At 42.1% G+C, this 26,235-nt stretch overlaps 1 long non-coding RNA gene and 1 other non-coding gene across 2 annotated transcripts in view; both read left to right on the top strand.

Annotated features, from left to right (window-relative positions):
• LOC139039499 (uncharacterized) overlaps positions 1–24,509 on the top strand; it is a 28,355-nt gene extending 3,846 nt beyond the window's left edge. Inside the window, exons 2-5 of the long non-coding RNA XR_011492802.1 lie at positions 13,025–13,121; positions 17,976–18,050; positions 22,344–22,509; positions 23,638–24,509. This is a non-coding gene — a long non-coding RNA (uncharacterized lncRNA). The remainder of the gene's footprint in view (positions 1–13,024; positions 13,122–17,975; positions 18,051–22,343; positions 22,510–23,637) is intronic.
• On the top strand, positions 15,217–15,288 carry TRNAC-GCA (transfer RNA cysteine (anticodon GCA)). Its single transcript has one exon. It is a non-coding gene; the product is annotated as a tRNA-Cys (tRNA).
• Positions 24,510–26,235: the final 1,726 nt, after the last annotated feature.

The raw sequence follows: 26,235 nt of genomic DNA, 5'->3' as shown, positions 1-26,235 counted from the left end.
GCTATTTCCATGTTAAAGATGAGTAAAATGTGGAAACCGAGGGTCACGGAGTGTAAGGGCCTAGCCCAAGTTCACAGTTGCTGTGACTGGCAGATTTCTGGTTCTGACACTGGCCTAGTCCAGAACTCTAACTTCGTGAGGTGCTGTGACTCTCGTTTAGTCTCTCAGCTCTACTTTAGATTCTTAACCTCTGCCTGTGTTTGCAAGCCCAGTCTAGAAATACTACTTGGTTTCTGTTGGTTTTCTTTGTGTAAGCTTTTGGTTTGTCATTCTCAACCCTGGGGCACTGGGGTACAGATGAAAAAGCATAGAGTTGAAAATTGATAGACATGGGTACATACCCTAATTATCTTATCAACTAGCTTTGGAAAAGAAAACAAGTGAAATTTGTCTGGGCCTCTATTTTCCTACCTTTAAAATGGCAATAGCCGTATTAATTCAGAGGGCTATGAATTAGAGTAACCTAAATTAGAGTATCCCTGTATAAAGAGTCTAATGCATGAAAAGTACTCAGATAAACAGTTGTGTTCTCCTCACTGCCCTCTGCAAAAGAAACCACATGTACCAGCAAGGACTAGTCACAGGATAACCCAGATCTCTCATTTCTTTGATTTTGGTTGTAATCATATCACTTTGCTATGGGATCATTTCTGTTAGAATTTTAAGACATTTTCTAGTTTCTCAACTAACCCTTCATTACTGCCAAAAGCTCTGTTGGACTCTTGGTAACCATAATTTCCCAAAACCTGATATCCAATAAACCTGAGTGTTATAATGATCTTTGCTAAGAGGGAGGACAGGGTGAACTAGAACCCGATCTAACTTCAAAGTGAACACTCAGTACAGTTCAGTCAGTAGTGAACACTAGATGGCACTAGTTCAGTCGCTAGTGAACACTAGATGGCAGCATTTAAGCGGGATTTTCAAAGGAGTACTTTTCTCCTACTCCCCCCACCCCCTAAAAGAGAAGGGAACACAAAACTCCAAAGCCCAGTGATCTTCCTGCTTGCCTTAGTTAGGGACAGTATTTGAGAACGTCATTTGTCAGTAGCTAAATTAAAAGAAGGGGAATTGGGAGAGGGGAATAATCAATTTAGTTCAGTTCAGTTCAGTCGCTCAGTCGTGTCCGACTCTTTGAGACCCCACGGATCTCAACATGCCATACTTCCCTGTCCATCACCAACTCCTGGAGCTTAGCTAAACTCATGTCCATCCAGTCGGTAATACCATCGAACCATCTCGTCCTCTGTCATCCCCTTCTCCTGCCTTCAGTCTTTCCCAGCATCAGGAGTTTTTCCAATGAGTCAGTTCTTTGCATCAGGCAGCCAAAGTATTGGAGTTTCAGCTTCAGCATCAGTCCTTCCAGTGAACATTCAGGACTGATTTCCTTTAGGATTGACAACAGTAAAAGGTTCTCTTAGTATTTGGACTTCCCTGGTGGCTCAGTGGTAAAGAATCCCCCTGCAGTGCAGCAGACTCGGGTTGAATTCACAGGTTGGGAAAATCCCCTAGAAAAGGGAATGGCAGCCCACTCCAGTATTTTTGCCCGGAGAATTCCATGGACAGAGGAGCCTGGTGGGCTACAGTCCTTGGAGCCGCAGGAATTGGACACAACTTAGAGACTAAACCACCACACCGCCACCATAGTGTTTACTTGTGCCAGGTACTGTTCCAGGCACTTAAAGGAAAACAAAGAGCAAATAAATTGGCAAACAAAACTCTAGCCCATGAGCCCCTCCCACCTTTAAACTTCTTAGAAAAAGTAAGCATGAAGTGACTTCCTCTTTCTCATATTGGATGAGCAGGTAGGTTTTTATCAATCTCTTCCTTCCTCCTTTATCACTTTCATTCATGGTATTTTTCACAACATTGTAAATCAGTTGTACTTCAACTTAAAAAAATGGCTTAAAAATAAAATTACTTTTAAAAATTTAAATCTCATAATAAAACAAGTATTTCTTACATGTCATATTTAAGGTACTAAATGTGTCAGTTTGCGGCAGAAATAGGGAGGTAAAATAATTCACATAAGATTAAGCCTCTAACCCTTAAGGGCACAGGTATATTGATACTGTAGAAGAAGGTGGTGTGTGTGCATCTGTTGTGTCCATCTCTTTGTGATCCCATGGACTGTAGCCCACCAGGCTCCTCTGTCCGTGAGATTTTCCAGGCAAGAATACTGGTATGAGTTGCCTTTTCCTTCTCCAAGGGATCTTCCCAACTCAGGGATCAAACCCCTGTCTCTTTCATCTCCTGCATTGTCAGGTGGATTCTTTACCACTCGCGCCACCTGAACAAGGAGGAGTGTGCAGCAAAGGAACTATGATTCGTTTTGTATTGGGATGAGCACAGAGCCAGACAGAGAAGTAATATTCACTGATAGCACACTACATGCCAGGACCTTGATAGGCACTTTATATACAGTGTTTCAATTATGAACATGTACTTTCATTTATTTTTAATTTATGTAAGTGGTTAATATTTCCATTCTTGGATGAGGACATTGAGTCTTAAGCAGGGTAAGTAACCTGCCTCCAGGGCACAAAGGAAGTGATAAAATAAGGCATCTTGAATGAATTAACAGTTGCTGCTCTTTGTTTTCATTTAAAAAGAGAATACAGATGTATTTTTCAGGATGTAAAGTAGTAGATATGCATTACAGGATGATCGAGTTTTAACAGGCCAAGTGGAGATTGAAGAAGGTTTAGGAATAGAATGGACAAAGACAGAGGAGCTGGAGGATTTGGGGCTGGAATAGCCCATAATCAGTCTGATAAGAATGTTTATAAACAGTGCCGGTTTTGAAGGAGAGAAGAAGGAGTTTAGAAATCTGCCCCGGGATGGAAGTTACCAGTGAAGCGGATCATTTAGAAGAGTCCTCTATTTGATCCAGCACCTCTGCTCTAGTTTGTGTTTTCCCTCTTTCCTTCCTCATTCTGATCTTATCCACAGAACTCAGGTTGGTGAGGGACATCAAGTTCTGGTGCCCCACACTTGAAGAGTTTTGACTTTTTCACTCCAACACACACTTCTTCATTCTAAAGCCACCTTCATGCCAAGCACTGGCTTGTAAGGTGAATGTGCAGATGCCACTTATTCTGGGTCCCTGCCTCAGGTCCTCCCCTCCAAATCCTGTTAGACTGGCAGATCCTCGAGCATGGTAGGGCATATATGGGCTACTCCCTTTATATTTTATTGCACATTCAGAGTGGTTAAAGCACAGACTTTAGACTCAGATCCACCTTTGATGAAACGAGGCAGGAGAAAAGTGAGAATCCTAGCAGTAGAGCCCAGACTCTGAAGAGGCAAGTGCTCAAGTTGTCAGCAACATTGTGCTGTGGGTTTCCTTAGTCTCTATGTGCTTTGGGAAATATGGGGGCCCACCCCCAGGCTGGGAAGGATTAAGGGCAGGAGGACAAGGAGGCAACAGAGGATGAGATGGCTGGGTGGCATCGTCAACTCAACGGACATGAGTTTGAGCAAACCCCAGGAGTTGGTGAAGGACAGGGAAGCCTGGCGTGCTGCATGCCATGGAGTCACAGAGATTCAGACACTGAACAACAACAACAGCCCTCAGGCTGCTTAAGCCCCTAAAGGCACATGGTCTCTGCCTCTGGCTCCTCTGGAAGGTCTTCAGCCTCTGACTAATGTCTAACTCCTCCTGACCGTGCATTTCTCTGACCCTCACACAATCTGTTTTCATGCTGGGTTGATAAACACAGAGAAGATAGAGGAGAGTGAGTGGTTAAAGGGAAGACAGTATGCCCTGAATAAGGAAGTCATGAAGTCCTTGAACATGAAATAGTTACAGGAGCAGGACTCTGCTCAGGAGTGGATGAAAGGAGTGGCAGCATGGAAGTGAAAATGTTAATTAAAAGGGAAGATATGATCTGTAGTGTCCAGGCTTTGGTCATCCTTGTCCTCAGGTCAGAGGCTAACACTCACTTTGTTTCTCTGAAGAGGGAAGACCTTGGGGAGGTGATCTTGGAGGCTTGAGTTAGTTCCTCATAAGATTTGCATATTACTCCTCCGAGCTGAGGGGGAGAGAACCCAAGCCAGGCCCAATTCTCCTCCAATGCACCATCTGCTTTTGAGACCCACTTTGTAGAACTAAAGTAGAATCCAAACCCTGGGGTTGTTGTAGAGAAGGACCAATTCTAACTCCATGTTGGAACTTTTTCTTCGACTTGTTTTTCACTGATTTTGTTAAACACACATAATGGCCTTCCTCAGAGGACCCTGCCCCTCTAGTTGTTGTTGTTCAGTTACTAAGTCATGTCCGACTCTTTGCCACCCCATGAACTGCAGCACGCCAGGCTTCCCTGTCCTTCACCACCTCCCAGAGTTTGCTCAAACTCATTTCCATCAAGTCAGTGATGCCATTCAACCATCTCATCTTCTGTCACCCTCTTCTACTGCTGTCCTCAATCTTTCCCAGCATCAGGGTCTTTTCCAATGAATTGGCTTTTTGCATCAGGTGGCCAAAGTATTGGAACTTCAGTTTCAGCATCAGTACTTCCAATGAATATTCAAGGTTGGTTTCCTTTAGGATTGACTGGTTTGATCTCTTTGCTGTCCAGGGAACTCTCAAGAGTCTTCTCCAACAGCACAGTTCAAATGCTTCAATTCTTCAGCATTCAGTCTTCTTTATGGTCCTACTCTCACATCTGTACATGACTATTGGAAAAATCATAGCTTTGGCTATACAAACCTTTGTCAACAAAGTGTCATCTCTGCTTTTTAATATGCTAAGTTTGTCATAGGCACAACTGAGTGGTTTCACTCATTTTCACTTTTCACTTCCCTGGTGCTGGCCATTCCTAGAGATGTTTTGCAAGACTGATGGCCCTCATTGCCTCTTCCTCTCTATTTTGCCTTTTGACTTTAGTTCCTCACCACTTTTCTCTGAGGTTCTATAAAAGAACCTGGCATCCAGACCTCAACAAGACAGTAATTTTTAAACATTTGTCTGCTATCTTCACAGGGCAAGGACAATCAAAGGCCAGGGCTCTCCAAGGACTCCCAGCAAGATGTTGAGGAGTCAGAATGTACCTGTGACATGGCCCACTCGAATTCCACGTGAGGAGCTGTGGTATATTAAGAAATACATTTGGACTTTGTCCTCAGTTACTGGCACAGAGATCCTAAAACTTTGGAGGAGTGTCTTTTAAAAGTTATTCATACCAGAGTTAATGCTGACCTAAGTTGGAGTCCCTAGATAGCCTTGGGATGGGATTAGTCCCTAGAAAGACCAAGTAATTAGAGGGCGGAACTTTCAACCCCACTCACTGACCTCCAGGAGGGGAAGGCAGAGGGAAGCTATAGATTAAGCTCTATGAAAATTCTTGAACTACCAGGTTTGGTGAGCTTTTGGGTTGGTGAGCGCATTCACGTGCAGGGAGAAGAGTGCCCCACAGTTCCAGGGACAGAAACTTCTGTGCTCAGGGCCCTTCTGGACCTTGCCCTGTGGACGCTTTCATCTGGGTGTTCACCTGTATCTTTTATAATATCCTTTATAATAAACTGGTAAACATATGAAGTATTAATAATTAAACTGTTTGAAATAGCATATTATACTACAGATTTTGTTTTCCTCCTAAATAAGCTAGATAATCAGGAATTCTGTTTATTCTTCAGTTTTAGTAGTCAAACTAGACATTATTTTAGATAACAAAGAAATGGCAAAGATAGATAGCAATGACCATTATTTCTTTGGACTGCTGTCTAGACTCTCCCCCACAGTGAGTCTCTCCCATCAGGAAGCTTCCATAAGACACTTATCCTTATCCATCAGAGGGCAGACAGAATGAAAACCACAATCACAGAAAACTAACCAAACTGATCACATTAAGTGAAGGCAAAGACAAATGAAGCAGGGTAAAGGCTAATAGAATTTTGCCAAGAGAACTCACTGGTCATAGCAAACACCCTCTCCCAACAATACAAGAAAAGATTCTACACGTGAACATCACCAGATGGTCAATACCTAAATAATTATATACATTGCAGCCAAAGATGGAGAAGCTCTATACAGTAAGCAAAAAACAAAACCGGAAGCTGACTGTGGCTCAGATCATGAACTCCTTGTTGCCAAAGTCAGACTTAAATTGAAGAAAGTAGGAAAACCACTAGACCATTCAGGTATGACCGAAATCAAATCCCTTATGATTTTACAGTGGAAATGACAAATAAATTCAAGGGATTAGATCTGATAGACAGAGTGCCTGAAGAACTACAGACAGAGGTTCATGACATTGTACAGGAGGTCATGATAAAGACCATCCCCAAGAAAAAGAAACACAGAAAGGCAAAATAGTTGTCTGAGGAGGCCTTAAAATAGCTGAGAAAAGAAGAGAAGCAAAAGGCAAAGGAGCCAAGGAAAGATATACCTATCAAAAGGCAGAGTTCCAAAGAATATCAAGGAGAGATAAGAAAGCCTTCCTCTGTAATCAATGGAAAAAGATGGAGAAAAACAACTGAATGGGAAAAAACAGAGATTTCATCAAGAAAATTAGAGAAACCAAGGGAACATTTCATGCAAAATGGGCACAATAAAGGACCGAAATGGTATGAACCTAACAGAAGCAGAAGATATTAAGAAAAAGTGGCAAGAATACACAGAACTATCAAAAAAAGATCTTAATGACCCAGATAACCACAATGGTGTGATCATTCACCTAGAGCCAGACATCCTGGAATGTGAAGTCAAGTGGGCCTTAGGAAGCATCACTACAAACGAAGCTGGTGGAGGTGATGGAATTCCAGTTGAGCTATTTCAAATCCTAAAAGATGATGCTGTTAAAGTGCTGCACTCAATATGCTAGCAAATTAGAAAACTCAGCAGTGGCCAGAGGACTGGAAAAGGTCAGTTTTCATTCCTATCTCAAAGAAAGGTAATGCCAAAGATTGTTCAAACTACTGCACAATTGCACTCATCTCACATGCTAGCAAAGTAATACTCAAAATTCTCCAACCCTGGCTTCAACAGTATGTGAATGAACTGTGAACTTCCAGATGTTCAAGCTGGATTTAGAAAAGACAGAGGAACCAGAGATAAAGTTGCCAACATTCATTGGATCATTGAAAAAGCAAGAGAGTTCCAGAAAACATCTATTTCTGCTTTATTGACTACGCCAAAGCCTTTGACTGTGTGGATCACAACAAACTGGAAAATTCTTAAAGAGATAGAAATCCCAGACCACCTGACCTGCCTCCTGAGAAATCTGTATGCAGGTCAAAACATGGAACAACAGACTGGTTCCAAATAGGAAAAGGAGTATATCAAGGCTGTATACTGTCCCTGCTTACTTAACTTAAATGCAAAGTACATTAAGTGAAATTCTGGGCTGGATGAAGCTCAAGCTGGAATCAAGACTGTTGGGACAAAACCACTACAATATTGTGAAGTAATTAGCCTCCAACTAATAAAAATAAATGGAAAATAAATATATATATATAAAGAAAAAGAAAGAAATATCAATGACCTCTGATACACAGATGACACCACCCTTATGGCAGAAAGTGAAGAAGAACTAAAGAGCCTCTTGGTGAACGTGAGAAAGGAGAGTGAAAAAGCTGCATTTAAAACTCAACATTAAAAAAACTAAGATCTTGGCATCTGGTCTCATCACTTCATGGCAAATAGATGGGGAAACAGTGGCAACAGTGAGAGACTTTATTTTCTTAGGCTCCAAAATCACTGCCGATGGTGACTGTAGCCCTGAAATCAAAAGACAATTGCCCCTTGGAAGAAAAGCTATGACAAACCTAGACAGCATATTAAAAGCAGAAATATTACTTTGCTGACAAATGTCCATCTAGTCAAAGCTATGGTTTTTCCAGTAGTCATGTATGGATGTGAGAGTTGGACTATAAAGAAAGTTGAGCGCCAAAGAATTGATGCTTTTGAACTGAGGTAGGTGTTGGAGAAGACTCTTTTTTTTTTTTCTTTTTATTATTGGAGAAGACTCTTGAAAGTCCCTTGGACTGCAAGGAGATCAAACCAGTCAATCCTAAAGGAAATCAACCCTGAATATTCATTGGAAGGACTGATGCTGAAGCTGAAGTTCCAATACTTTGGCCACCTGATGTGAAGAACTGACTCATTGGAAAAGCCCCTGATGCTGGGAAAGATTGAAGGCCGGAGGAGAAGGGGATGACAGAGGATGAGATGGTTGGATGGGATCACCAGCTGGATGGACATGAGTTTGATCAAGCTCTGGGAATTGTGATGGACAGGGAAGCCTAGCGTGCTGCAGTCCATGGGGTTGCAAATAGTCGGACACAACTGAGCGACTGAACTGACTGACTGATTGTCTAGACTGGAATTCATTCATTCATCCCTATCTCAAAAGTCTTTCAGGCACCCACTATTCACCAGATACTGCTGTAGGCACTGAGGTTACTGCAGATACTGAAACATGCCAAAATCCCCAGCTGTATTCCTGCCTTACATTCGTTAAGAGACTGACAAGTTTAAAAAATTGTATAGTATTATATGGAAAGTTGGTAAATTCTACCAATAAGTAAGAAAGCAATTACAGAGAAGAGGGTATGTGGGGAAAGGATATAGTATTAAACAGTTTTCTCTGTGAAGATGCCTCTTGAGGAAAGTACAGAAGGAGACAGAGCAATAGAAAGACTGTGTCATAGCAGCATTTCTGGCATGTTCAAAGATCATCAAAGAAACTTGTGCAGATGGAGTGGAGTGGAATGGGGGAAGAAGTGGTAAATGCGGTAACAGATGAAATAGGAGGTCAGATTTATAGGGCTTTGAAAACCACCATGAAAACTGGCATTTTCACCAATTCATGTATGGGGAGTCATCTAGAGAGTCTTTAATTTTTTTTAACCCTTTCTGTTATGAATTATGGTTTCCCCTGGTGGCTTAGGGGCAAAGAATTTGCCTGCAATGCAGGAGACTTGAGAGACCTGGGTTCAGTCCCTGGGTTGGGAAGATCCCCTGGAGTAGGAAATGGCAACCTACTGGAGTAGAATACTCCAGTATTCTTGCCGGGAAAAATCCCACAGACGGAGCCTGACAAGCTGCAGTCCATGTGGTCACAAAGAGTCAGACACAATTTAAAAAAAAGAGAGAGAGAAAAAAAGTCAGACACAACTGAGCAACTGAATACACACACATATTATGAATTATAATACGTTAGAGAAAAATACCAAAAACAAAAATGCTCATCACAATAATATCACAAAGTTAAACACCTGTGAAATTTACCACTCAGTTAGAAATTATCAGTACCAAAAATCCTCAGCAGGTCTTTCTTGATCAATATGCTCTCACCCCTACCATAAAAGGAACCAACATCCAGACTGGGTAATCATTTCCTTCCTTTGCTTTAGACCATTAACACTTAAACATGCATTCATACAAACTCTAATTCAGAACAGCCCAGCTTTCAGTTTTCCTTCAATTTTATGTAAAATAGAATCATAGTACATCCTTTTTGTGTCCAGCTGCTTCCACTAAACATGTTTGTGAGATTCATCCATGTTGTTCCATACAGCCTTGTTTGTTCATGTTCATTATCATGTCAAACACTGGGCTTTTAGCTCACTGAACTTCTACCCTCCCCTATCCTGTCTTGTTAGCTCTCCAAAGCCTTAAAGAACATTCCAAAAATATTTTTCTCATTTTTCTAGTTGTCCTCAGCAGGTTTTGTCCTAAATATGTAGCCCTACTGGAGGTTCTGAGTTGAGGAATAGCATAATCTGACATATTTCAATACATCTGCTAATTGTATTAAACACTACCAAACAGGGGACATCCCTGGTGGTCTAGTGATTAAGACTCTGCTCTTCTACTGCAGGGGGTGCAGTTTCAACCCCTGATTGAGGAAGTAAGATCCCACATGCTGTGTGTTATGGCCAAAAAAATAAATAAATAAAACAGTGCCAAACAGGACTTTAGTAAAGCACTTAAAAATGTTTAATATAAGTATCAGGGCTTCCCAGGTGGCTCAGTGGTAAAGAACCCACCTGTCAATGCAGGAAACTCAGGTTCAATCCCTGAGTCAGGAATTTCCTCTGGAGAGGGATATGGCAACCCACTCCAGTATTCTTGCTTGGGAAGTTCCATGGACAGAGAAGCCTGGTGGGCTACAGTCCATGGGGTCGAAAAGAGTCAGACACAACTTAGTGACTAAACAACAAATATAAGTATGCTATTAGTGTATTTCCTAAATACCAGTAATACATATGTATTATTTTCTTATGATTTATATTTCTCTTGAGTTCTATGAGCTACTGTAGCAAACTGATTGAACTCGAGGAGGGGGTCATGGGAACCTTCACCATATAGCTGGTCAGTCAGAAACACAGGAGATAGATAACCTGGACTTGCAATTGGCATCTGAAGTGGAGGCAGTCTTGTGGGGCTGAGCCCTTAACTTGTGGGATATGATGCTATCTTCAGGTAGATACTACCAGAATTAAATTGTAGGACATTCACTTGGTATCCCTGAGGATTGGAGAATTGCTTGATGGTATTGGAAAACACTGTAGGAGTCAATGGCCATAGCTGAACTGGTCACAGCGCTTTGGCAATGATTGACCTGGTTCTGGCCCCAAGCCCCTCTCACTTCATCCCCTGCTGTAGGCCTTGACCTAGCCCAGATTCTGGAGTAATTCACTACTCTGGTCTTTAAACTGGGAAAATACTTAAGCAGGTTAGTTTTCTGCTCAGCCTAGGGTGGGTATGGGTGGTGATTTACCTGGACCTTATTCCCTGGTTTTAGTAGTTGGGATTTTTAGTAACAGGCACTCTGTATCATTCAATGACCGTGACACCCAAACTACCTTAAGTTCTGTGTCGATTTTTTTGTTCCCCTAGTGCCTCTATGGCCTCGCTGATTCCTTGCATTATTGGAGTTTATCCTCAAATCTAAGTGACTGGGCCTTTCTTTGGAGTTACTGCTCACTAGAACTTCTGCCTGCTAATAGCCTCTAAAAAAAAAAAAAAAGTTAATTGAGGTCAAGCTCTGGCTGCTGGTGGTGAAAGATCCTCTCCCCACCCCACAGTGGCTATTGCTAAATGGCTGAACCTCGCAGATTCCAATCTCCTGAAGGCTCTGCACTCCCATTCTTATGTCACCCCCTGAACTGTGAACTGACCCCTGACCCTTCCCATCCCACAGGTTCTCCAAGTCCCCTGCTCAGGAAGCACCAGCACCGCTACCAGTCAGTCCCAGGCTCCAATACCCACCCCGCTTTTTTTTTTTTTTTTTCTGAGGACTGTATTTGTATGGGCTCTAACTTCTCCAGACCTATGGATGAGCTGTTAATCTCCCAATATAGTATCTTTATATCCATTGTACTTGCTTTTCAAAATGGATAGAGGAGATTCTATGTACTGTCTCTGGTCATTTTCTCTGGAGATACTGAGATTTGAGGGGAAAAAAAGAAAATGACCCATGATTTATTTGCTCTTTTCACAAGCTAAGCTGACCACCAAGTGGACTTTGGAATTGACTCTGTGATACCTGTTGGTGTAAAACTCTGAACAGAGAGTGCTAGATTGCACCACTGAGGTCAGCAGTGGCCAGGGAAACCCATGTGAATGTGTCATCCGGTGCCAGAAGGGTCAAAGTCAGCCTACTTTTAAAACTTTCTCTGTCACTGTTCCCTCAAGCCACCCTGGGATTTTCCTCCCCTTTATCATCAAACATCTCAAGCAGATGATTGGAATCTGTGGCATACCTTCCCACGTACCTCCCAACTTCAGCCCTGCATAGACAGGCTCTTGAGATGGGGTAACTGCCTCTCAGTGGTCACAGGGGTCTCCTCTGTGCCAGCTCCAGTGGATCTTTCCCCAGTTCCCTCTCCCCTGACCTCCCTGGAGCATCTGAGCACAGTACCCCTGATGGGTCTAATGTTTTTTCCTCTCTGGTCTCCAAGACTAGGCCAACCTGTGTCTCCTCCCTCTCTCTCAAGACATTTCCTTGCTTCCTTCAGAGTCTTTGCTTTCTTTCCTCAAATATGACCCTCAAGATTTGTTCTGATCAGTTTGGTCAAACCTCTCTCCAGAGAGCTTACTTGTACATGATATTTTAATGTATTCCTCCACACCTGAAGTAGGTGGTTCTTAGGTCCGGATCCCTAGATGAGACCTCTGATCCTACATTATCACTGATTTTCTGCGTCCTTTTCTTGAGCACCCCCCACCCCTCAAACTCAAAGGCAAAGTCAGCTTCCTAGCCCCTGAACTTGCTTTTCCCCTGAACAGCCCTTTTCCCATTACGTCTGCCAACATCCTCCCATTTTCTAGACCCAAAACTTGGGAACAACCTTTTATTCTTTTTCTCTTGTCCCTTACCTACAAATTGTAAGGGTCTTCCTTATATCTTACTGATATTGTGAGGCTGCGCCATGACAGGCAGCCTAGATTAGGAGTAGGCCTGATTTTCCAGGGTAACATGATTATCAGGCCACTTGGAGCCAGCCAATCAACATGCGCCTAGCAAGAAAAAGGGAACCTATCAGGGGAAAGCTGAAAAGCCCGCGAACGCCCAAGTTTGAAAAAAGCCCAGGAAGGTTTGGGCCAATAAGATTACTTTGCAAACATGTAACCAATCCCCTTAAGCCAGCTACCAACTGCTTATGCACAATTTATAAATTGGGTAACAGCTTGGGCTCAGCGCTCTCTGACCCCATACCACTGCGTTGGACGCGCGGCAGGAGCCCTGACTCGAGTCAGCAATAAACTTCCCTTTTTTGCGAGTTGCATTGTCTTGGAAGCCTTCTCTCTTCCCGCTCAGGGATTCGGACATCGGGCATAACAGATATCAAATACTATTTTTGTTTTAGAAAAAGTTTTAAATATTTTCAGAAGTGTGGTTTTCCACCGTAATCCCCCTACACTAATATTAGGTTTAATTATATGTACTTATTACAGGGTCAATGTCTCCTTTTTAAATGGTTGGATTATTAGCATTTAAATATAACCTTATGTACTCTTTATTTTGACTCTAAGGATGTCTCAAATCTCTTCTCTTCTTTTCTACAAACACAGAGGCTGGAAAAGCAGTACCTTCCCAGTATGCAGAAGTGCCACAAGATTGAGTCTGACCAATAAGGTTTAAGAGGAAGTCTGCTAACTCATCTGTTAGGTAAAGCTTTAAATATATGATGACTCAATTTCTTAATCCAATTTCTATATTTTCTTTTTTTAAAAATTGAGGTATAAGGACATACATTATATTAATTTTAATTGTACAACATAATGACTTGGTATATGTATATACTGTGAAGCAATCACCACAATAAATTTAGTTAAGATCTATCACCACACATAATTATACTTTTTTTTTCCTAATGATGAGAACTTTTAAGATCTACTTTCTTAGAAATTTTTAAATATACAATATTGTTAACTATCATCACCATGCTTTACATTATATCCCCAAGACGTACTTGTCTTATAACTGGAAGTTTGTGTCTTTTAACCACCTTTACCCATTTCTCCCATTTCCCTACCCCCACTTCTGGCAACCACCAATCTGTTCTCTGTATCTCTGAGTCCGGTTTTTTGAAGATTCCCCTTATTAGTGAGATTATATGGCATTTGTCTTTCTCTGACTTATTTCACTTAACATAATGTCCCCAAGCAGGGGAGGTGGGAAGGAGAAGTAACTGCTTCAAGGGTATGGATTCTCCTGAAGTGATAACCATGTTTTGGATCTACATGGTGGTAGCCTTTGTAAACATTGTGAGTGTACTAAATGCCACTGAATTGTTCACTTTAAAATGGTTAATTTTATGTTATGTGAACTTTATCTCAATCCAAAAAGAAAGAAAAAGAGTCCCTGGACTTTCCTTGTGATGCAGTGGATAAGAATCCGCCTACCAATGCAGGGGACACAGGTTTGATCCCTGGTCCAGGAAGATTCCACATGCTGCCGAGCAGCTGAGCTCATATGCCACAACTACTGAGCCAGAGTTCTAGTTCCCTCGAGTCACAACTACCCAAGACCCCATGCCACAACCACTCAAGCCCACGCACCTAGAACCTGTTCTGCAAAGCTACAAAGACCCAGCACAGCGAAATAAATAAATAAATAAATAAATTTTTTAAAAAAACTGAGTCCCACTAGAAGAAACATCATCCTGCCCTACTTGTTCTCCCCAGGAAGAGGAGGGATGGGGAATGGTGCAGCAGTGGCATGTAGCTACATGTGTCACAAACTGATGAAAACCAGGAATTCTCCACCCTTTCTGTTGTTCCTCTCTCATGTTTTACTTAGGGGTCCAGAAGATACCCTGGAGAAGGAAATGGCAACCCACTCCAGTATTCTTGGCTAGGAAATCCCAGGGACAGAGGAGCCTGGCAGGCTATAGTCCGTGAGGTCACAGAGGGTCAGTCACCACTGACTGTGAAATGGACTGGCCTCACATCAGACCCTAGAGAAAAGGAAAGCAGTTCATTGTAACTTAGGGAAAGCCTGTCATAGAAAGATTTCCATTATTATGAAGGCAGACATAAAATACACATGAATAAAGTTAGTTATTTGATACAAATATAAAAGTTCATTGTTATATAGCTGCTTTTAATCATTAAAAATAAAGTTCCCACTGTTCTGGCTTGTGTAGCAATGATAAAGAGGAATTTCAGCAGTTTGTCCAGAAAAATCACTTCTGGACACTTGCAGGACCTCAGCTGAGGGCTGAGTGGATTTTCTGTTAAAAGGAATTCACACTGAGTTGTTAATGAGGCTTGGCATGGCAGTAATTGCTTTTAGAGGAGAAACTCCTTTACACAGATGTATCTCTAATTGATGTATAGTGGGAAGGGTTATTTTTGGACAGGGGCCACCAGTATTCCTCTATCCTCTGTTCCTCCACCCCACCTTTGGTCAGCCAAGAAAGAAAATTCAGGTGCTAACCTTACATCTAAATCCATTGTCATTTCTGCTTCTCTTGGACAGCAAAGCATCATGTGATGGGGGTGGGGGTTGGGGTGGGGGCGGCACACAAACAAGCATCTCCTGGGATCCTGGGAGCGAGGCCTGCTTGGCTCTCTTACTGGGAATCTATCGGTAGAATATATATGTCTTAATCCTATCTTAAGTAAAAGAGCCTGTGATTTCACAGCACAGCATTAAACCCAATACCACAATGTCAGCATTCACAGTGCCATTATCTAGACCTTGTTTAGATAAGAAGAAATACGCCACAGGTTTCCTGTCACTTATGACCTAATCTGTCTCCCTGGTGGCTCAGAGGTTAAAGCGTCTGCCTGCAATGCAGGAGACCCAGGTTTGATCCCTGGGTGGGGAAGATCCCCTGGAGAAGGAAATGGCAACCCACTCCAGGATTCTTGCCTGGAGAATCCCATGGATGGAAGAACCTGGTAGGCTACAGTCCATGACGCGAGACTGAGAGACTTCACTTTCATTTTTCTGTTCATGACCTAGTCTAATCCTAAATAATAAGATCTCTCTATATTGCAAAAGGCAGGGATTTGGGGGTAGTTAATCCTTAAAGTAATGCAACTAGTCCCTGCCAGTTTCCTTTGAAACAAGATATTACTTGCTAAACCTGGATATCATTTAGTTCTGGTTGCAGAGCAAATCCAGAACATGATCCAAACATATGATATTTGCAGTTTAAGCATCCTTAGGGCTTGAAGGATGTTTACTGAATCTTGATCATGTGCCATGCTCTGGGTTAGGCATGTTTAAGATGCTGCTCTGCGTTTATTCTGCTTTGTGATTTCTGTGGATTTGAGAGAAAAGTATAATGCAGTGGATGAAAGGAGGAAAAGAAACATTTTAAAGCATTTCCCCAGATGCTTCTCTGTAAACTCCTCAAGCCCAAGCAGTGCACTCTTGTTGCATGCACTCTGAGATATCTTGGTGCATGCAACCTGTGGCAGTGCACTCTATTTCTACATGGATGCTCTCAGGTGACCATGACGGTCCAGGTTCCCAAATTATGTCATTAGAACTGGATATTTCCTTTTATTTGTTCATTTCTGTGTGATTAAGCCACTTTGGAGGAGGTTGCTATATACATTGAATCTAATCCTATCAGATGTGCAGCTCCAACTCTCAGAGTCCTGGGCTGATTCACTTGATAAACTAACATGATAATGGAAACTAATGAATGTGGCTGGGGTGGGGAGGGTTTACTATTCCTCTTTGCAAGGCCTGTCTCCCATACCCACACCTGTGACCCAGAGTGGGGTCAAGCCATCCAAATACATGGCCTGATAATGTGGGGAAATGCTTTCCCAAAGAAAACCATATTTTTCTTACCAGAAGCAGAAGAGTGGTTCAGGTAGGAACTTCAGCTATTCACTGCAGTGATTAAAGGATCTTTTCTATTTACAAGACTTGATGGTGTTGTTCAGTTGCTTGGTTGTGTCAGACTCTTTGTGACCCCATGGACTGCAGCACCCCAGGCTTCCCTGTCCTTCACCATCTCCCGGAGCTTGCTCAAACTCATGTCCATTGAGTCAGTGATGCCATCCAACCATCTCATCCTCTGTCATCCCCTTTTCCCCCTGCCTTCAGTCTTTCCCAGCATCAGGGTCTTTTCTAATGAGTCGGCTTTTCTCATCAGGTGGCCAAAGTACTGGAGCTTCAGTGTCAGTCCTTCCAGTGATTAGTCGGGATTAATTTCTTTTTGGATCGACTGGTTTGATTTGGTTTGACAAGACTTGATATGCTAGTTTAATGACGAAGCCACCTCCTCCAATAGAGAGGACCTAGGAGTTAAGACCAGAAGACTTGTATTCTAGCCCTGTTTCTACTGAAACAAATTATCTAACAGTCCACTCTTTGCCCTCAGTAACTTCTGTGAACCAAAGGAGTTAAATAAATCATTTGTTTATAAATCAACATTTAAAGTTCGCTGCCATTTTAAATGAGCTTCCCTGGTCTTGCTCCCGACCCTCACTATGCTCCAGGCATATCAGTCTTTTAGCTGCTTCTTTATGGCTGTTCTTTCAATTTTTGAGCCTTTGTCCATGCCATTCCCTCTCTGCCTGGAAAATGCCTTTCCCTCTACTTGTCATCTGATTTGATATTCAGATTTCAGTTTACATATCACTTCCTCAGCAAAGCTTTCCTTGCATTGTCTATCTAAATTAGGTTGCCTTTGTCATATTTCTCAGACCACATTTTTTTTCTCTTTAGATTGATTACCAGAATTTGTAGTCTATATAATATAACATGCACATACAAGGAGCCAGGCAGCATTCTAAGCACTAGCAATACAGCAGTGAAAAGGCAATTATTCCTGACCTCACTAGAGCCATAGGAACTTTACTGAAGTAGTAGATTCCTGAATTTTCATGAGGCTTATCTCCCACTTTCTGGTGTGTGTCTTCTGAGGCATCAAGCAAACTTGCTACCTGCTCCTCAAGTACCTTGAAGGACCTCCTGGGTCCTTTAAGTACCTTGTCCTGTGGAAGAGCAAGACAACCGAAGTCCTAGCAGATTAGAACATGATAGAGGTTGAGGAGCTGATATAGCCCTGTAGGAAGACAGGTAGATGTACTGCTTCTGCCGACAGGTGAAGTAATGTGCTTCTGGTGGTCTTTACTAATTGGTATAGAGAAAAAATAGTCTGCCCAGAGTAACAGCAGTTTGCCAGTTGCAAGGAGCTATGTTAATCTGCTCTAGTAATCAGTAAGAGCAGATCTAATTGGAATCCCTGCTTGAATAAATTTTCATAATCCATTAGCAATCTCTAAAATTATGTTTTCTGCACAGATCAAGCAGAAGAGTTGAAAGAGAAATGCATCAGACTCATGCTTCTGGAAAAAAATGGATTTAGATGTCCTTTACCTATTTCTCCTTCTAATTATAACTAAAATCCTTGGCTGAAATACATAAAGCAGCTATCATAAGACTCTGAAAGTTGGGGAAAAGAAGGTGGCCTGACTAAGCTCTTTGGGACTTGAAAAATGGCCCAGCAGTGAGTTTCACGAGGTTTTATTTTGCCTCCTGTGTATCCAGGCCTCAGTGCAAGAGAATCCTACTCTCACTGGCCAGACGGATGGGAGAAACGGGACAAAAGCCATCCTATTCCAGGTGAGCACCATGAAAAAAGACACAGCCATCCCCATTGTCACTGTTTCTGGCCAAGACTATGGGTTGGAGCTCCTACAACACCCGCACTAACACCAGCAGAGGCAGCTGTCCCCTAAGCTGGCTCTGCGCAGACTGTGAGGGTGTGCGTTGTTGACTATTGCCGCACTGCACTAAGTAAACAGCTGCAAGGGGGGCAGCATGCGGCTCCTGCACAACTAGTGACTGGGTGGGAAGGAGGAAAGAGAACTGAAAAGCAGGAGTCTTTAAATCTGTGTATGAAGTCCCGGGCAGAACTCTGAGCAAACCATCTATGAAGTTGACCATAATCAACACAGCTCACTGAACTATGTATGGACTACTGCCCAGGTTTCAGATTGGCTTCTGGGTTGCACCCAAGTGGGACAGACCAGAATAGCACTGCAAAGGCTTTGAAAATGAATTGACAGTTGAAACACAGCCCACAAAACTGGGCCAGGACATGCATTTGGAACCTAAACAGTTTGGCTGTCTTCTAAAATGGAAGATCTAAATAGGAGCCAGAGTCTCATAATATTCAGAATGTACTGGATACAATGCAGAATGCCTTGTCATATCAAGAACAAGGAATATCCTCAACCTGAATGAGAGATATAAAGAACAGAGCCTCAGGGACAGGTGAGACTATAACAAAAGATCCAACATTCACATCACTGAAGTCCCAAAGGGGGAAGATAAAAAGAGGGAAGGGCTGCAGAAAGAAAATAGTGTCAGAAAATTTCCTAAATTTGGCAAAAAATAAGTGCTGCACACAATATGCCAGCAAATTTGGAAAACTCAGCAGTGGCCACAGGACTGGAAAAGGTCAGTTTTCATTCCAATCCCAAAGAAAGGCAATGCCAAAGAATGCTCAAACTACCGCACGATTGCACTCATCTCACACGCTAGTAAAGTAACGCTCAAAACTCTCCAAGCCAGGCTTCAGCAATACATGAACCATGAACTTCCAGATGTTCAAGCTGGTTTTAGAAAAGGCAGAGGAACCAGAGATCAAATTGCCAACATCCGCTGGATCATCGAAAAAGCAAGAGAGTTCCAGAAAGACATCTATTTCTGCTTTATTGACTATGCCAAAGCCTTTGACTGTGTGGATCATAATAAACTGTGGAAAATTCTGAAAGAGATGGGCATATCAGACCATCTGACCTGCCTCTTAAGAAACCTATATGCAGGTCAGGAAGCAACAGTTAGAACTGGACATGGAACAACAGACTGGTTCCAAATAGGAAAAGGAGTACGTCAGGGCTGTATATTGTCATCCTGCTTATGTAGCTTATATGCAGAGTACATCATGAGAAACGCTGGGCTGGAAGATACACAAGTTGGAATTAAGATTGCCGGGAGAAACATCAATCACCTCAGATATGCAGATAACACCACCCTTATGGCAGAAAGTGAGGAGGAACTAAAGAGCCTCTTGATGAAAGTGAAAGAGGAGAGTGAAAAATTTAGCTTAAAGCTCAACATTCAGAAAACTAAGATCATGGCATCTGGTCCCATCACTTCATGGAAAATGGACAGGGAAACAGTGGAAACAGTGTCAGACTTTATTTTTTTGGGCTCCAAAATCACTGCAGATGGTGATTGCAGCCTTGACATTAAAAGACGCTTACTCCTTGGAAGGAAAGTTATGACCAACCTAGACAGCATATTAAAAAGCAGAGACATTACTTTGCCAACAAAGGTCCATCTAGTCAAGACTATGGTTTTTCCAGTGGTCATGTATGGATGTGAGAGTTGGACTGTGAAGAAAGCTGAGCGCTGAAAGATTGATGCTTTCGAACTATGGTGTTTGAGAAGACTCTTGAGAGTCCTTTGGACTGCAAGGAGATCCAACCAGTCCATCCTAAAGGAGATCAGTCCTGGGTGTTCATTGGAAGGACTGATGCTGAAGCTGAAACTCCAATACTTTGGCCACCTCATTCGAAGAGTTGACTCATTGGAAAAGACGCTGATGCTGGGAGGGATTGGGGGCAGGAGGAGAAGGGGACGACAGAGGATGAGATGGCTGGATGGCATCACCGACTCGATGGACATGAGTTTGAGTAAACTCCGGGAGTTGGTGATGGACAGGAAGGCATGGCATGCTGCGGTTCATGGGGTCACAAAGAGTCGGACACGGCTGAGCGACCGAACTGATTGACTGAAATGACTGACTGACCTACATATTTAAGAGCCTCCTGATGAAGGTGAAAGGGGAGAGTGAAAAAGCTTGAAACTCAACATTTAAAAAACTGAAATATTAGTGTTTTTATGGGCCTATGTCTCAAGCTTGAGCTTCCAAGTGTTTCTCCAGTGATAAAACTTCCTTACTTAGGCCCGTGCCCCATACTACTTTCCTGGGTTGTAGCGTTCAAGTCTATTTCCTTGAAGCAGTAAACCCTTTTAACATTTTTTTTTTTTTTTTTTGCTCTCATTTTGTAAGGCCAGAAGGCTGGAGGAGGCTGAAGTGGGAGGAATTCCCTTCCCCAGCTGGGATCAAAGCTCTGGTAAAGTCCTTTACTTTGGAGAGTAGGTATTTGTCATAAAGGCGGATCTGGGTATATTTCACACTGATTACTCTTTCTCTTCCCCTACCAGTGCTATGAGGAGATATTTCTTGGATTTCCACCCTACGTATGGTGGTGGGACTCCTGGAAGTAAAACCTATGAAAGTGTGAGAGCCCCACTAAGACTGTAGTTCCCAAGAGTTTTAAATTAGTCCCTTTTGAGTCAGTCCACACTTAGCATCCAACAATTCATGGTAATTGCCATTACATGTCCCTACCAGTTTAGGGTTCCAGTGGCTTCTGCTCAAGGTAATCAGATCTTGGCTGTGTTTCTCTGTATGAGCCTGCTCATCAGATTTCACGGTGGCATTTTTGCCCTGAAGCGTCAGTTTTCAGATGTGTCCAAAAGTTAATTGATTTTTAGTTTGTTTACCTTTTTGTTGTTGTAAGAACAGGAGGGATGACTTCCATGTTCTTTACACAGTGGAACTGAAACCAGAAATCCCAAATCTCCATTTATAATCTAACTTTCATAACATCTCACTGTGATGTGTGAACTAGAGTGATTTGGTTTGGATCTGTAAGGTTTATTGTTGTTGTTTAGTCACTAAGTCGTGTCCGACTTTTTGCAACCCCAGGCAAAAAGCAGCCCACCAGGCCCCTCTGTCCATGGGATTTCCCAGGCAAGAATACTGGAGTGGGTTGCCATTTCCTTCTCCACTGCAAGGTTTAGCATTATCTTCGAACAAAGTTCTTGTAATCCACCCAAAGTCTGGGTATTTTCCATTCTTTGACTTATCAGTCAGGGTTCTCTAGAGAAACAGAATCAATTTCATATACATGTATTACACATTGATGTTCTTCAGTCACCCAGTTGTGTCCAATTCTTCGTGACCCCATTGACTGCAGCATGCCAGGCCTCCCTGTCTCTCACCATCTCCTGGAGTTTTCCCAAGTTCATGCCCATTGCATATCTATCTATCTATCTATCTATCTATCTATCTATCTATACAGAGAGAGAGAGAGAGAATGAGAATATATATATAGCCAGGAATTGGTTCATGATATTACAGAGGCTGGTGAGTCCAAAATCTGCACTAGCAGACTTGCAGGCTGCCAACTTAGGGAAGAGCCAATGCTCAAGTCCAAAGGCTATCAGGATAGAGCCAGTGTTGCAGTTCAAGTCCAAAGGCTGTCTTCTGCCTAATTCCCCCTTGCTCAGAGGAGATACGTCTTACATTCTATTCAGGGTTTCAACTGATTAGTTTAGGCCCACTCACTTTATGGCGGGCAATCTGCTTTATGCAGTCAATTGATTTAAATCATTAACTTATCCAAAAGCATTCTCATGGAAACATCTAGAATAATGTTTGACCACATATCTGGGCACCGTGGCCCAGGCAAAATTCGTATGTAAGATTAACATTACACTTGGAAAATGGCCACAGGTATCTTTGGGGGAGTTTAGGAGGAAGATTTATGGTATATACTTATAGCAGGGTCAGAAGATCTTTTCTCAAGGATTCTTTCTTAAGATCTTCATCACCTAAGATGCTCTGGGTCTACAATACCAAATAAAGTAAGAGAACTAGTTGAGGGTCTAGGTTGCTTTATTTGGGTGACATATCAAATTTTGGTTCACCAGATAAAGATTTTCATAGACTGCTCATTAATTAGTGAACACCAAAGATCCCTGTGGACCAAGTCTGATTAGCTCTCTAACTCTGCTGCACATCACAGTAACCTTGCTCACTGTTCTGTCTTCTAGTGTTGCCACTGGCCTCTACCATTTTGGAACTCCATCATTATCATTGAAGTCAGGGGGCCCATTTCAAAAGTGTCATTATCCACCATCATCTCAGATATGTGGACACAGGAAGTACAGAACCTTTCAAGAATAAGGCTGCTCCTCTTGAACCAATGGATTTCTTTAGGTAAAGTTATTGTCCCCTATGCCTTACTGAGGAATACACTGAAAGGGTTGAAGAGTACGTTGCACGTGATGAATCCAACACTCTTATCTCACCAAGTCTTTGTTTTTGTTTAAATTTTTATTGGAGTGTAATTGCTTTACAATGTTGTGTTATTTTATGCTATACAGTGAAGTGAATCAGATATACATATACATATATCCCCTCTTTTTTGGATTTCCTTCCCATTTAGGTCTCCACAGAGCACTGAGTTCCCTGTGCTATATGGCAGGTATTCATTAGTTATCTGTTGGGAAGCCTGTTTTACACACAGTAGTGTATATATGTCAGTCCCAATCTTCCAGTTCATCATCCCACCTTCCCTTTCCCCTCTCCATGTTAGGTCCATATGTTTGTTCTCTACATCTTTGTCTCTACTTTGTAAATAGGTTCATCTGTACCATTTTTCCAGATTCTACATGTATGCATTAATATATGAGATTTTTCTCTTTCTGACTTACTTCACTCTATATGACAGTCTCTAGGTATATCCATGTCTCTGCAAATGGCACAGTTTTGTTCCTTTTAATGACTGAGTAATTTTCCATTGTATACATGTACCACATCTTCTTTATCCATGCCTCTGTTGATGAACATTTAGGGTGCTTCCAAGTCTGGGCTATTATAGTAAATATTGCTGCAATAAACATTGGTGTGTTTGTATATTGGAATTATGGTTTTCTCCAGGGGTATGCCCAGGAGTGGGATTGCTGGGTCATATGGTAGTTCTAGTTTTAGTTTTTTAAGGAACCTACATTCTGTTCTCCATAGTGGCTGTATCAATTTACAGTCCAATCAACAGTGCAAGAGGGTTCCCAATTCTCCACACCCTCTCTAACATTTACTGTTTGCAGATTTTTTTAAAATGATGGCTATTCTGACCTCTGTGGGGTGACACTTCATTGTAGTTTTGATTTGCATTTCTCTAAGAGATGGGAATATCAGACCACTTTACCTGTCTCCTGAGAAACCAGTGTGCAGGCCAAGAAGCAACAGTTAGAACTGGACATGGGACAATAGACTGGTTCCATATTGGGAAAAGAGTATGTCAAGGCTGTATACTATCATCCTGTTTATTTAATTTATATGCAGAGTATACCATGTGAAGTGCCAAGCTGGATGAATCACAAGCTGGAAACAAGATTGCCAGGAGAAATATCAATAACCTCAGATGTGCAGGTGACACCACCCTTATGGCCGAAAGCAAAGAAGAACTAAAGAGCCTCTTGATGAAGGTGAAAGAGGAGAGTGAAAAAGCTGGCTTAAAACTCAACATTCAAAAAACTAAGATCGTGGCACTCAGTACCATCACTTCATGGCAAATAGATGGGGAAACAATGGAAACAGTGACAGATTTTATTTTCTTGGGCTCCAAAATCACTGCAGATGATGACTGCAGCCATGAAATTAAAACACACCTGCTGTTTGGAAGAAAAGCTATGCCAAACCTAGATAGCATATTAAAAAGCAGAAATATTACTTTGCCTACAAAGGTCCATCTAGTCAAAGCTATGGTTTATCCAGTAGTCATGTATGGATGTGAGAGTTGGACTCTAAAGAAAGTTGAGTGCTGAAGATGCTTTTGAACTGTGGTGTTGGAGAAGACTCTTGAGAGTCCCTTGGACTGCAAGAAGATCAGACTAGTCAATCCTAAAGGAAATCAACCCTGAGTATTCATTGGAAGGACTGATGCTGAAGCTGAAGTCCAATACTTTGGCCTCCTGATTGTGAAGAATTGAATCACTGGAAAAGATCTTGATGCTGGGAAAGATTGAGGGCAAGGGGAGAAGGGGATGACAGAGGATGAGATGGTTGGATGGCATCACCAACTCAATGGAGTTTGAGCAAACTCTGGGAGGTAGTGAAGAATAGGAAGGTTGTTAGCATGTTGCAGTCCATGGGGTCAAAGAGTCAGACATGACTTAGTGACTGAACAATAATAATTAGTGATATTGAGCATCTTCTCAGGTGCCTCTTAGCCATCTGTATGTCTTCTTTGGAGAAATGGTCTTCCCTGGCGCCTCAGAGGTTAAAGCGTCTGCCTGCAATGCAGGAGACCGGGTTCGATCCCTGAGTCAGGAAGATACCCTGGAGAAGGAAATGGCAACCCACTCCAGTATTCTTGCCTGAAGAATCCCATGGAGGGAGGAGCCTGGTAGGCTACAGTCCATGGGGTCGCAAAGAGTCAGACACTACTGAGCGACTTCACTCACTTGGAGAAATGTGTAGTTAGGTCTTCTGCCCATTTTTTGATTGTGGTTTTTTTTTTTTTTTTAGCTGCATGAGTTGTTTGTATATTTTGTAGATTAATCCCTTGTCTGCTGCTTCATTTGCAAATATTTTCTCACATCCTGAGGGTTGTCTTTTCATCTTGTTTATGGTTTCCTTTGCTGTGCAAAAGTTCTTACATTTAATTAGGTCCCATTTGTTTATCTTTGTTTTTATTTTCATTACTATAGGAGGTGAGTCAAAAAAGATCTTGCTACAATTTATGTCAAAAAATGTTCTGCCTATATTTTCCTTTTAGAGTTTTATAGTGACCGGCCTCACATTTAGATTTTTAATTTGTTTGGGTTTATTTATTTTTTGGGGGGGGTATTTTTGTGTATGTGTTAGGGAGTATTCTAATTTCATTCTTTTACATGTAGTTATCCAGTTTTTCTTTTTTGGCCATGAAGCTTGTGGGATCTTAATTCCCCAACCAGGGAATGAACCTAGGTCCTCAGCAGTGAAAGCGTAGTATACTAACTATAGGACTGCCTGGGAATTCCCTCTTCTGATGTCTTTGGATCCTTTCTTTTCTATTAAGCCCAGAAAGTTCTAGTATCTTAATCTAATTTAATGAAGGCCATAATTGTGGCTCGATGGTAAAGAAAACCTGCCTACTAATGCAGGAGACTCGGGTTTGATCCTTAGGGTCAGAAAGATCCCTTGGGGAAGAAAATGGCAACATAGTCCAGTATTCTTGCCTGGGAAATCCCATGGACAGAGGAGCATTGAGTGCTACCATCCCCGGGGTTGCAAAAGAGTTGGACATGACTTATCAACTAGACAACAACAATAGTAATTTGAGCCCGGTTTCAGTCAACGAACTCAGCAGACCCTAGAGCCATTGCTAACTGATTGAATTAATACACTAAATCCAGAATCTCTAGTGCCGCAAACACATGAATGATTTCAATTTTATATTCCTTCTTCCTTGGTCTAGAACTCACCCCTACAGAGAAATCCTCCAACACTAATGTACTTTAGCAATGTCTTACAACTGTTTCCCTGTGTAAGTGTCTCCTCTGGTGTCAGACATCTTACTCACCTTCCTAGAGTATGTTGCAATCTGACTCTCCCTGTGGATCTAGAGGTAAAGAAGCATTGGCATACCTCTGTAAGGTTGATTTTTTAGTGAAGCCATTACAGAATCTTCAAGCAAGGGGTGGCAAGGGAGGCAAGGAATCACCAGCATCTCAAAGAGGGGAGAAGGGAGTGTTTCAGGTGGCAAAGGGGACTCAGTGGGATTTGAGGGTTTAAGATAATCAAATTCAACCCAAATTACCAGGATGTCCCCATTCCAAGTCTTGGGGTTTTAGATTAACCCCAAGCTTTCACAGATGAGCCCTAATAAAACTGTGGATTCAATTTTTATGATAATTTGGTAATCAGGAGGATGAAACAGTGAGTCTGATTTGTGGTGGC

This window comes from Odocoileus virginianus, chromosome 18, assembly GCF_023699985.2.
Source record: "Odocoileus virginianus isolate 20LAN1187 ecotype Illinois chromosome 18, Ovbor_1.2, whole genome shotgun sequence".
Lineage (NCBI taxonomy): Eukaryota > Metazoa > Chordata > Mammalia > Artiodactyla > Cervidae > Odocoileus > Odocoileus virginianus.
This window is presented reverse-complemented; position numbering and strand designations above follow the sequence as displayed.